Source organism: Periplaneta americana, chromosome 2 (assembly GCF_040183065.1).
Source record: "Periplaneta americana isolate PAMFEO1 chromosome 2, P.americana_PAMFEO1_priV1, whole genome shotgun sequence".
NCBI classification, from domain to species: Eukaryota; Metazoa; Arthropoda; class Insecta; order Blattodea; family Blattidae; genus Periplaneta; species Periplaneta americana.
Window position 1 is genome coordinate 196,498,765 of NC_091118.1, and position 13,739 is coordinate 196,512,503.

A 13,739-nucleotide genomic window follows, 5' to 3' on the forward strand; every position below is an offset into this window, starting at 1 on the left:
CATTTACAAAAAAGACATGAAATTATATACCTCAAGGAAGAAGATAAAACGTCTACAGTCTGCAATGCACACGAGATACCTACATGTTTTTTGTAATCCTAAAAAGGAAGACAGGACTTCAGTAATGACATGTTTTTGTGCGAGATCGTGCGTATTTGCTTGCTTTCCGCACAAAACCAATACGCGGTAAGTGTGAAATACCACATTCAGTATTCCCAACGTAACACACATAACAATTTCCCTCTTCTTACCGCTTAAGCGCGACATTCATTTTACTGCTTTAGGCTTTTAACATATTACTTTTAGAGACGTTTAACATAGTAATAATTATAAATTGGAAACTTACCACTGCAATTTCACCTAAATTGCACTGTTAATTATTGTTTTTAAATTTTTGCAAAAAATTAAGTAAAGTCTACTACTCCACGAAACTTATTGCATTCCTGATACAAGTAACATTAAGGAAGCCGTGAAAAAATCAATAAGATTCCAGATGCCGATGTTATTACTGCAATATGTTATATAAATAATATTGTTAAAATATTAAAATGAAAAATAAATCATTACATAACCTTACCGTTAGTTTTAAGTTCGCATTTATAGACTGGGGGGGGGGGAAGACAGACGTATATCACGGCCTGCTGGAATATAGTAAACACAGAAAACATTTTATAGCAACAATGTTGAAGATAGATATTTTAGTTTTTAAAAGTTGCCGTCATTGAAAGAAACCAAAATGGAGATTTCATTGCAACTAATTAGAAATTCCTCTTTCAGGTATGTAATAAACGATCTTCGCACAAAATAATGTACGATACACGAGCGGTATGTTTGTTTTCATGTTCTCGGAAATTAAAAAAGCTCAACTACATTTCGCTTTTTCAATCTTTTCCTCGAACATGAAAACATCAACATACCGCTCTTGTAACGCATATTACTATTACGATTCAAGCACACTAGTGGCTTGTGTAGCAAATGCTGTAAACTAAGTTCATTAGAAGTTCAAATACATTTTTTTTTCAGATTTATTTTCAATGAAGAATAGGCCTACCAGTCATTTTAAGAGTTATTTGCTTCCATAATAATGAAACATATTCTTTCTGAATAGTTTTTTTTTTTTTGTCAAATACTTTTTCTTGAACCTATCCATCTTCAGTTTTTGAGTTTAAAAGCGAAAACGCAAGTAATAATGTCAGGACGATCAATGGATTTTTCATGTGGGAGTATGTAAGTTATATCACTGACAGATACTCATATCATGGCGTTAACTATAATAATATTTCACTTTTAATGGTGAAAATGTCATCAAACCACCTAAAGTTTCGTATTCTTAATATGCAGCTATACTCAGAAAATTACACACCACAGAATCAGACCCGTAAATTATTTTTAGTACGACTTGAAAGTTTTAAATACCCAATTATAGAGACGTTATAAAGCTTATACAAATGAAGATCGACATATATTGTTGTCATTATGATGTCACAGAATTTGCCCTGATGCTCTAAATATGTCAGCAATCCTGCAAGTCATGGCCTTCGTGTAATATTGCTTATTGTAGTGTGTGTGTTTTGTTTTATTCTGAAAAGCCGTTAGTTCTCAAAACTGACGACAGATGGATTTTGGAAAATAGGAAAATTATATAGGAAAACTGACATTTCACTGAAAACTACTATTTTTCTGAAAATCTTTGGATTCCAAGCTTCAAAATGAGGAGTCATTCATTAAAATCCGTTCAGCCGTTTTCCCGTAATTTCCATTACCAGTTCAAATTACATGTAAAGTCTAATAAAATTTACACAAACTGTCATGATGAACGTCTTCGCATTGCAAATGCTTCTAACATTACTTTGCTATTTACGAAAAACCATTACTTAGTGAAACTGATAACTAGAGACGAGAATTACATGCAAATGCATGTTTTATAGGAACATAGGACATAGCTCAAACTTAGTACTTATCCATTTCATTACTTTTCGGTTCCAAATATGTGTACTTTTTCCGTGCATATTTGCATGTTTTGGCCTTTTTGGGGATAAAAACATGCATAATGCATATTTAAGTAATTTTTAGCTTAATCATGCATATAATATACATTATATTCAGTTTAAATGCATGTTTTAATGGTTTTCAGTGGACACAGTTTCTCGATTTTTATTTTAGCTTCAGGAAGCAAAATTGAAGAAGGATAAGAAAAAAACTAAATCACAGAAGGAGATTCGTTCAAGTTTGCACCCAAAACTTCTTGCGATGTAGAGAGATCATTCTCTGCCTACAAAAACATATTGACTGACAAGGGCAGGAATCTCAGAAACTAATGTCTAAATGTTGTTAGTTGTTAACTGTGTAAAAGAAAAAAAAAGTGAATTGAAATAAGAAATTTGGAACAAAAATGAAAGTGCATATTTTAGTGTATTTTTCGTCTGATCGAGCATGTTTTATAGTTTGATAGTGCATGAATGCATGCATATTTTAGGATTTTATAGTGCATGAAATTCTCGTCTCTACTGATAACGATTTCCAATAAAATTAGTAGCTTATGAGGCTCTGAAGAAAGTACGTTCTTTTCACGATAACATAAAATTTAAGAATTTATTCCAAGCACACATTTTTGCTGACTGAACTTGCAAGGATCACGAAATCTGACAACGCCTGTCTTTTTTTTTTTTTTTTTGTAAAGAAAAAGAAAAGTTTTGGAATAAATTCTGGGGAATTCTACAGATAGTAACAGTATATTCCTACTACAAAAAAGAGTAATTAGAATAAAGGTATATGGCAAATCTAGGGAATTGTGTAGGGCCATTTAATAAAAAATACAAATAATGCCCAAGGCATGCTGGTATATTTTTTCATTAATATATTTCTACGTATGTAATCATGAGAACATTGTAACTAATTCAACAGTTCATAGTATAAATACTCGTCAAAAATGACTTTCATACTCCATCGGCAAGTCTATCGTGCAATCAAAAAGGAGTGCGTTATATGGCAGTAAACATTTTAATAGCCTCCCTATGAAGATGAAAATCAAACTCAAAACATAGGATTATTTACGGCCAAATTAAAGAAGTACCTAATTTCTCACGCCTTCTATTCTGTATGTGAATTTATGATATTCAACAACGCTGTATGAATATTTATGTCTTGTATTAAGTATCGATACTTAAATTAAATTTTAAATTACGTTTCATTTAACGACGCTCGCAACTGCCGATCTTATCAGCGTCTCCGGTGTGCCGGAATTTTGTTCACAGGAGTTCTGTATCGATACTAACCCCTTATGTTGTATTAGTATATTGTAAAACCCTTCTATATATATTTCAACTACACTGTGACTATAATTAAGACCTTGTAGTACTATCACAGTCTAGTACATAGGTCCTAAGTCACGAAGCTCAATACGTAGGGACTATGCATCCAATGACATTTGAACTTCAGTTGCTAGCCACTAGGATCGCTACTATTGCAATATCTATTGTTCCTAGTACTCTCAGTTGCTAACCGCTTGGAGCATTGTATCGCGAGAAATGCAGAAAATCACATCAAAATTCGTGACTGTATGTACTAGACCAGGGCTGGGCACATTACGTGATTGTGTGCTTTAAAGAGCGGGTCTTGCGAGCGCTGTGACGTATGTATACTGTACGTCATTCAGTGTCGGTGCAGTGGTAACTCTGAAGTATGATGGCGAACTTTGAAGACGGAGCTTCCGCTCATACACTAAAGCGGCCCGCTACTCCCAATGCTTTTAATGTATCATGGGAAGAGGAGTTCTTTTTCGTAGAGAGCAGTGGATTAGCAAAGTGTTTAATTTGGCATAAAACACTCCAACTGATTGAGAAGTTCAATATCCAACGACATTATTCTTTACAACATGCTACTGAATATGACAAATATGTTGGTAATGAACGCAATAAATTAATACAACTTAAAGAAAATGTTTCTCAGGTACATCATATTAGAGTATCTATTTGATATTTATATTGCATTATAAGTTATACATTTAGTAATATATAATTTTAAATTATACAAGTATTATGATATATCATAGTATAGTATATTACAGTTCATGATATATCATATCATATCATATCATATCATATATCATATCATATCATATCATATCATATCATATCATATCATATCATATCATATATCATATCATATTACATTATATTATATTATGTATTAACAGGATGACAATAATGCACTTAGTGAATCGGCTATGAGAATTAGCTACAAAAATTTGCCACGAAATTGCAAAGGAATTGAAAACATTCAACGAAGGTAACTTCATCAAGCGATGTTTAATTATATTGGCAGATGAACTCTCTATCCACAGCAAGTAGGGGAAGTGGAAGCCATACGCCTGTATCGTAGAACATTGGTGAGGAGATTGCAGTACGTGTGTATGGATTATGTAAATTCGCCTAATGATTTGTGCGTGTGCATAGAGCGAAGTTTATTCCATTAAATTAATAAGAGTGTTATAAAGTCTGTGCTGTACAATGGATTGATGTAATATCCTTATAAACGATTATGTACTGACAGACTGAATGACTAGAACAACCGTGGCTCTAGTTATATTAATGCAGGGAAGGTAGCTGTAATGCGAGTCCGCCACTGCGTGAGCGTTCTGCTCTGGCTTGCCTTGCGGAGCGAGAGCAGCTCTGGCCGGCTATATGGAGCCGCTCTCATGCCCGGCCCTGTACTAGACTGTGCTACTATTAAGATTTTTTGGACATGTTCCATATTCTAGCTTTGAAGCGATGTACGAATACCACGGAATGTAAATGAATACAATACAATAAAATATAGAATATACTGTTCAACGTTTACCTGCACCTCTTTCTTGCCTACTATACTTCTTGCCAATAAAATGGTTAATGAAGAAGGCAACAAACAGAATATTATATTATTTATTCGTGGGAATGCTATACCTCGAAATGTCAACGATAGCAAGAAACGACATGTAGAATTTGCCTGCAGGACAGAACAGTTCTACTTTTACGTGATGTCAATCTATGACAAAGGACTCCCAGCTTTCTTCCCTCCCGGAGGAAGACATACGAAGGATTTTACCGCTCACTACAATTAATCGCCATCGGCCGGGTTCGAACCACCGAACTTCGGGTCCAATGGCTAATATGACAACCGCTAACAACCAAATTATTCTATCAGTTCTTGAGAACACTTGCAAGCGCGCATGTTCCAGCGCATCCTATGGCATTTCTGTGTTCTCCAATTCATCTATTATTGCATCGACATAGAATCACAGACAGAATAACAAATTAAATCAAGCATCTGATTTAGAACTCTGAAGTTACAAAAAAAAAAAAAAAACTTCGAAGCCAGGGTGGATTTAAAGGAATTTAGCATGGAAACCAAACCAGCCACGTTTTATAAATCCGGGAACACGGTTTGAATAGCGAACTGTAGAAAGTAAACAAATGGAAACAGTGAGAAAAATTCTGTTGCTTTGCAGTAAATATCGCATACAATACTCGTACATACGCACGCCTCCCACCGGCGCAAATACGGAACACCGCCCTTTTATCCATGTAACACTATTTACTATCCACTCAACCGATCGTGTGACTGACATTACAGAGGTTCGTACAAAGAGGAGAGAGTATAATCGATTCAAGCTGAACAAAATTATTTTATTTCGTATGTGTAAGGACGTTTGAACCTCAGTACTACAGAAGTCCCAATGGAAATCAGATAAATTCAATATTATTTTATTAGGTTGTGTTCGAATTGTTATTATCAATACTCATCTCTGACTTTCACAATAACAAAACTAGACTGAGATATTATCGAGATATCAAAAGCACTAGAGAGATAATTAATAACATCTTTAAACTTTCCGGAGATCCTAATATTAGTGATATCATATTCTTATCTGTTACTTAAAGATGCTACATCGACAGAGAGGTTTCTAGTATCAGTGAATTTGGTGATAGAGTGATGGTATTTTGACGAGATTAGACCGAGAATTCGCTATGAAACACCTGATATTCACCTTACAGTTGGGGAAGAACTGGGAAAAAAATTCTACGCTGTATAAGGGATTCATAGGCATGTAAAATATGTCACCAGGTTCAGGAAAGATACTACAGTTGCGTTGGTTTGAATGTCCTTATTCTTTCGGTTTACAAATGGAGAGTATGGTCTAGGCTATGATAAGATAAGTAATTAATGAAAGACATGTAATGTATTTTGTGCGAGATCGTGCGTATTTGCTTGCTTTCCGCACAAAACCAATACGCGGTAAGTGTGAAATACCACATTTAGTATTCCCAACGTAACACACATGACAATTTCCCTATTCTTACCGCTTAAGCGTCATATTCATTTTACTGCTTTAGGCTTTTAACATATTATTTTTAAAGGCGTTCAATATAGTAATAATTATAAATTGGAAACTTACCACTGCAATTTCACCTAAATTGCACTGTTAATTATTGTTTTTAAATATTTGAAAAAATTAAGTAAACTCTACAACACCACAAAAGTTACTGCATTTGTAATGCAAGTAACATTAAGGAAGCCGTGAAAAAATCAACAAGATTCCAGACTCATCATAGACTGGGGGAAAAAAAGACAGACGTATATCACGGCCTGCTGCAGTACAGTAAACACAGAAAACATTTTATAGGAACAATGTTGAAGATAGATATATTTGTTTTCCAAAGTTGCCGTCATTGAACAGAAACCAAGATGGAGATTTCATTGCAACTAATTAGAAATTCCTCTTTCAGGTATGTAATAAACGATCTTCGCACAAAATAATGTACGATACACGAGCGGTATGTTTGTTTTCATGTTCTCGGAAATTAAAAAAGCTCAACTACGTTTCGCTTTTTCAATCTTTTCCTCGAACATGAAAACGTCAGCATACCGCTCTTGTAACGCATATTACTATTCTCGTCATGTGAAGCGACATTCCGAAATTAGTCCCAGCTCACAAATAGTTCACTACTGTTCACTCGAAGTGCTGTCTATCATCAATTTAATGTTGTTGAACTCGCGATTAGAAATCAAACGAGTGGTAGCACAGATCTGTAGCCGCTCTCGATGCCGAGATATTACTAAGAGTATACAAATCTGGCTTTCAGGTAGTAGCTCCCTGTAAAGCAGGTTTGAATAATTTCAAGGAAAAATTGTTCCGGGGCCGATCCCGGGACCCTTCACTTAGCGTGCGAACGCTCTACCGACTGAGCTACCCCAGGAACTATACACGACATCGTCACAATTTTTCCCGGGATCGATACCCGGCCCCGGAACAATTTTTCCTTGAAACTATTCAAACCTGCTTTACAGGGAGCTACTACCTGAAAGCCAGATTTGTATAATACATTCGTTACTGGAGGTACGTTAACAGAAAGCCACAATTTAAAGTCACACAGTATTTGTGTGCACTCACAGTTGAGTTCTGGCGTCTTGTCAGCTCATGCGAGTTGTGTGGATATAAAAGGAAAAATTGTGACTGTGTCGTGTATAGTTCCTGGGGTAGCTCAGTCGGTAGAGCGTTCGCGCGCTAAGCGAAGGGTCCCGGGATCGATACCCGGCCCCGGGACAAGTTTTCCTTGAAATCATTACTAAGAGTCACAGTAATTTTATACGCAACTTCAGCGCCCCGATGCCCGTAGCGAGGAGAGGTGGCGTCAATTGACTCATGGCCTAACAATAACATAGCATTCAGCTCAGGCTCATAGTCTTGTTACAGTAAACATTTCAAATTCTGACATTTTATGTTTCACCGCGGATCCTAGAACGTGTGCCCTACTCGGTGCGTGGATCTTTGATTGCAGCAAATTATGTCACGCGATAAGCTGACATTGAAGTGTAGGCCTACTGACAGTGACTGTATGGCAAAAGCAAGACTGACCAGTATAGCGGACACCCACAATTAAGCGGGATGTGCATGTATTAAGCGTAAAAAGAATTTACTTAACTATTGCACACTATTAGTACATATTAGTACACATCAATCTGAGTTGTGTATCTCACGTTATAATTAACTTACTAGAACTGTACAAAGAACATAGTCTTCGTTTCTTTATCGCAAGTCCTCGGCTGCTATTCATAAAAAATTAAACAGTTATTTTCTCGCCTGAAAACGGTACTTATGTAGTTGGCACCAAATTTAAGATAAATTAATTATTATAAAACAGTACCCGAGGTTAAATTACTCTGCATCTGGAAATATAAAAATAGAAACCCACATCACTTAAAAAAAAATTCTCAAATGTGATTATCTCAAAATCCGCTTGCAATTTAAAATAAATAAAATTTTCAATACTGAACTTAAAAATTGGTCCACTGCTGTGGAACAGCGGTTAGCATGCCTGACCGTGCACGAGCGAGCCCGGGTTCTAATCCTGGTTGAGACAAGTTACCTGGTTGAGGTTTTTTCATGGGTTTTCCCTCAAACATTAACAGCAAATGCTGGGTAACTTTCAGCGCTGGACCTTGGATTCATTTCGCTGGCATTATTACCTTCATCTCCCTCAGACGCTAGACAACCATAGCAGTTGATTAAGCGTCGTAAAATAACCCAATTCACAAAAAAGAACAACATTGAATCATTTTACCAATTTTAACATTAAATTGAACGAGACAAAAAAAAAACAGATAGCAAAAGTAGTTTTGAATCATGAAACTACAATCACGCTTTGCTACTCTGAAATATTACTACAGTCTAGTATATACAGTCACGAAGCTCAATACGTAGGGAGTATGTATCCACAGATAGTTGCTAACCACTAGAATCGCTACTATCGCCTCATCACAAACAATGCGAAATAGTACCGGCACAGTCTATTGTTCCTAGTAACCTCAACAACTCAAGCTTCGTGACTGTATATGAAGGGTTCAGAGCCATAGTGGACCAAGAGCCATATATTAAAATCGGAGAAAACAAGGATTAAGTGAATATTATAATTTAATGAAACATGTAGCAAGTAAAATAAAGTATGCACATTAAGACTGAATGGTAAGTCAATCTTCATTAAACTATGGTATTCATTTAACTTTAACCCTTTATTTCTCCGTTTTTAGTAAATGGCGCTTGGCCCACTATGGCTCTGAATCCATTCTGTGATATTACTATGATGTACCGAAGGACATATTATGATATTTTCGTGCAGGAATTCTGCAGTACCATATGGTGAAGTATGGGTAGAAAGGTGCCGGAGAGTCCACACCTGTGGAGTAACGGTTAGCGCGTCTGGTCGTGAAACCAGGTGGCTCGGGTTCGATTCCCGGTTGGGGCAAATTACCTAGGTGAGGTTTTTTCCGGGGTTTTCCCTCAACCCAATATGAGCAAATGCTGGATAACTTTCGGCGCTGGACCCCGGACTCATTTCACCGGCATTATCGCCTTCATCTCATTCAGATGCTAAATAACCAAAGATGTTGATAAAGCGTCGTAAAATAACCTACTAAAAAAAAAGGTGCCGGAGGGAATTTTTCTCCGTTATACCCATTCTTCACAATACTCTACAACAGGTAATGGTATTGTTAGCATAAGTACAGTTCCCTATAATGGCTCCAACATCCAAGATTACCGTCAAAAGATTTTCAGAAAAAAGTAGTTTCATTTACGACGGTTTATAGTTTAATAAGCAACTAAGACGTCTCATACTGTATGATCGCCGTCAGTCTATCTTAATACAGCTATAAATCTGAATCTTAGTAATATCTAGAAGCGGAAATTAAACTGCTGGGTAAAGTGAAGAGCTATATAAGACTAGAGAGCGAACCAAACCAAAATATAGCCTCAGAGGAGAATTAAACATACTTTCACAGTAATACAAAAGCAACTGAAACACATTGCGAAATAAATTATTTTCGAAAAAAAAAAAAACTACAAAAAGAACCGCTTTCGTATTACCCGAAATATATTCGAACCTTCTACAGCCAGAGAGAAGACACAATTAATAAATTATTGGGTTTATGCAAGAGTTCGTAGCGTTTTTTCCCTACAACAAAGGTATATATTTGAGATGAACAGCTGCATAAATTAATCAGTAATATATTCTCCTACACCATCTAAGGCTCTCTGCCAACGCTGCAATGTGTAGCTACATTAATAACTTCTCTTCTGTGTAACAGATTTTTATGAACCTTTGTACAGGAGTTACAGGTATATATTTTTCGTGTGCAAACTTTCATTGTTTTTGTGTAAGAGAAATACCCCTTTATAGAGGTTGATGTTAGACAAAATTAATAACTTCTCTTCTGTATAACAGATTTTTATGAAACTTCGTACAAGAATTAAAGGTAGCATATATATTTTTGTGTGCAAACTCTGATTACTTTTGTGTAAGAGGAACTACCCGTTTATATAGGGTGGGTTTAAAGAGCATCCCTCCTACATAAAATATTTATATAAAACTTTGTACAGGAGTTACAGGTAGCGTACATTTTTTGTGTACAAACTCCAAGTCGTAAGCACAAAGTGCAAATGACACCATCCCCATAATCCGCTCTGATTTCGAAGCATTTCGCCTGACGTTCAATAGCTGACGTCTTCAAACCGAAAGACGGGATTCCAAAAAATAATTAAAATATATCGCCATCGACTAGGTTTGAATCCGCGAACTTAGGATTTAACGGACAGCGTGTTAAATGAAAATCAATGAGGATGATACAAGGCTTAGAGAGAAGGTAGAATTTGTCATGCCGAAATATATTACATGAATTAACCATGAAATTACAAATTCAATTGCCTAGATCATGTAAGAAGAATGGAAAATTCAAGAATCCCAAAAATTATGATGCAAAATAAACCTAGAGGACATCGTCGACCAGGAAGACCTTTAAGAAGACTGCTAGATGGGGCCGAAACAGGTCTAGAGAGGCCTAATTCGTGAAGGATGATGATGATGATGACCATGAAATATAAGTCAGAATCTACTGAAGCTTTATCAAACTAAATTTGGATAAAATTCTGCAGACTACGAAACAAAAGTTAGAAAGAAGTGATATAGGGAGTCGATGAATTCCCTATTTGAGTGAAACGTTTATGGTGTTCGTGATTGTTATTGTGAACATGGTTGGGATTCTAAGGATGTTTGATATGTTAAATTAAAGTTTAATATTTCTTTTCTCTTTTTGCACTCCCCGAATTTAAATTCCTCGTCATTTTCTTCACAATTGCCTCCTATTCCATGGGGCCTAGTCTCGAGACAACAACGCAAATGGTAGTCGAAACGATTCACACATCAATCTGACGCCAACCAGTTGTTTGAAATTGTAATGAATAATGATACGTCATTACAGAGAATTGGATTCAGTTGGAAATTAATACCACAGTTAAGTATTTTAGAATTCGACTATATTATTTTGCCTATCTGCCTTTATACTACCCCAATTTATTAATCATCTCCATTTGTATACTGATAATAACGAATTCGTTATGATGTCATTCATTTTTTCATCACAGCTGGCTGGATTCGTAACAATTTTTTTAAAGATCATAATTGAGACGTTCCTTGGGATAACAAATAAATGTACGTTACGTCGTTTTTCCGTTTCCAGCATGTATTTAATCTTAATAACACATTTTTTCTTCTGACAAAAAATTATTTCCCTCCAACAGACATAGCACCCTCTAGAAATATTTTAAAATGTTTGATGCTCTAATATCTCAACTTGAATTCAGATTTTGTAGTTAGTTCTTGTTCCAGAGAACACCTCAATTTCAGACATCCAAGCCTGCTGTCTTAGGGTTTCGCCCTTTTGGTAAGACACTGAAGAATACCCGTCATCACTACATAAGAACATCAATTGCTGACGCCTTAGGAGAAAAACAATACCTTCTATATGAAGCGGTACATGGGATTTCACAAGATGAATCTTGTACAAGAATAGACATGATCGCTATTTCACCTGACAAATCATCTACAGGATATATAATTGACCCACAATAAGAACAGAGACTACTGCCAATCAACCAATTGAAGTTCATAATGAGAAATGAGCTATCTATGAACCATTCTAGTCCCGTCGCTCTAATTTCCGGCAGCCAATCGCGTTGCAGGTCGGCTACATTTAAACGTGTGCGTGTTATGATTCGCTGATGAAGACGTTATTCATTTCTTAAGGCTCGATAAATACTTAATATAATCGCCCGCCATTTTGACTCTTTCGTTGGCGTTCGCAGAAAGCACACGAAGACGTTATTTGCCGCTCAATTATTTTCTGAATTACAGTGCGTTTGATTTATTATCATAGAAGCTACGACATGATAATGTTTAACGGTGTGGCAAATAGATTCTTCGTATGGTAGGTCGGCAACGAAGGAACAAAAATGACGAATGATAATACCTACCTAGACTTTATAGAGCCTTCACTTCCTAAGACCCTAGATCGTATATGTAACAGATAACTCATCGCTATGTTAAAATCGGCAGCACTTTGAAGAGAACAACCGCCAGGATCGCCACCCGTACGCCGTAAACGAACACGAGATGGCAGTATAGTCTCTAATGCAATTCAAATAGGAATTATGACGTGACTCCTTATGTAACAACTAGATGGCAGCGTAGTAAACCCGACAAAAGTTGTTAACGTCAAAGCCTATAAGGCCGACGAGCAAAGAGGAGGAGTCACGCCGGGAATAACAGCGTCGCGACTATAGTACCGTACTTCGACGAGAAATACCATCTATCGTCCATTGAAGTTATAGGTTTAATGATTGGTGCGAAGGGACCAATACCTAGTACCTTGGTATATTCTGTAGGAAATTTGGCATCTCAACAAAATTCATTAACTCAGCTATTTCAGCCCTGAAAGGTTCTCTAACCATTTTCAAAAATCACTTATATTCGAACTAAATCTTTGTTAACCTTATTCTACTTAACCATTACTATCCAATTTCTTTGTTAATTCATGTTCTTGCCTCCTGATTATAATATTAATTTTATATTTACTATGTCTTGTTCATACATTTCTCTCTTGTATTCTAAGCTTTGTCTTTCGGCAGCCACTAGTTAATGGATTTCGAATAAAGGTTATTCTTGACAAATAATGACATCACCGTATTAACAGAAAGTGTGACCAGATTTCTAGAATGTGATGAGCATAAGCGTTTTACGTAAAAAAAAAAAAAAAGAAAGAAAGAAAAAGAAAGCAGAGTTAACCATGTAACTTTGATCCTCTACATCCATCGCTTTTGAACTGAATTAAGGATATCTGGTTCAGAAAATAATCTTTAATGCCCATGTGCACCATTCTCGATTAAAATTTGACCATGGTTAAGTCGGTACTTGACCATCTTCAACGCCAATTTGCGGAGTATCAATCTCGATCAAAGTTAAACAAGCGGTTGATGATGATCAAATTTGATCACGGATGTGGGACCGATTATCTTGAATTGAACATGGTCATGTCAAGAAAACCAAAATGGCGGCACGATTTGACGTACTTGATGGAATTGAAGATGAAATGATGTATCTTGAACACGCAAATCACTGCGGAAATAACAGAATTGGTGTTATTGTAGAAAGAGTAAGTTTGTAGATGAATAATAAATTTTTTTTTCTCAAAATAGACTAATGTTTTATATATGTTTCTGCTTTGGAAGTTCGGGACTTTACTTGAGGACAAAATATTATTTAGGCCTAACTGTCCAATTTTGTTAACATAGTAATAAAGTAGTTATTCTATGCCGGTAATAATACAGTAAAACTAAATGACCACTTTGTAGAATGCGAGATATTATCACT

The 13,739-nt window shown here is 36.0% G+C and overlaps 1 protein-coding gene and 1 non-coding gene across 4 annotated transcripts in view; one reads left to right on the forward strand and one right to left on the reverse strand.

Annotated features, from left to right (window-relative positions):
* Mob2 (MOB kinase activator 2) overlaps positions 1 to 13,739 on the reverse strand; it is a 446,746-nt gene that overhangs the window by 364,037 nt on the left and 68,970 nt on the right. The gene's annotated exons all lie outside the window — the stretch shown is intronic.
* Positions 7,510 to 7,582, forward strand: TRNAS-GCU (transfer RNA serine (anticodon GCU)). The gene has a single exon. It is a non-coding gene; the product is annotated as a tRNA-Ser (tRNA).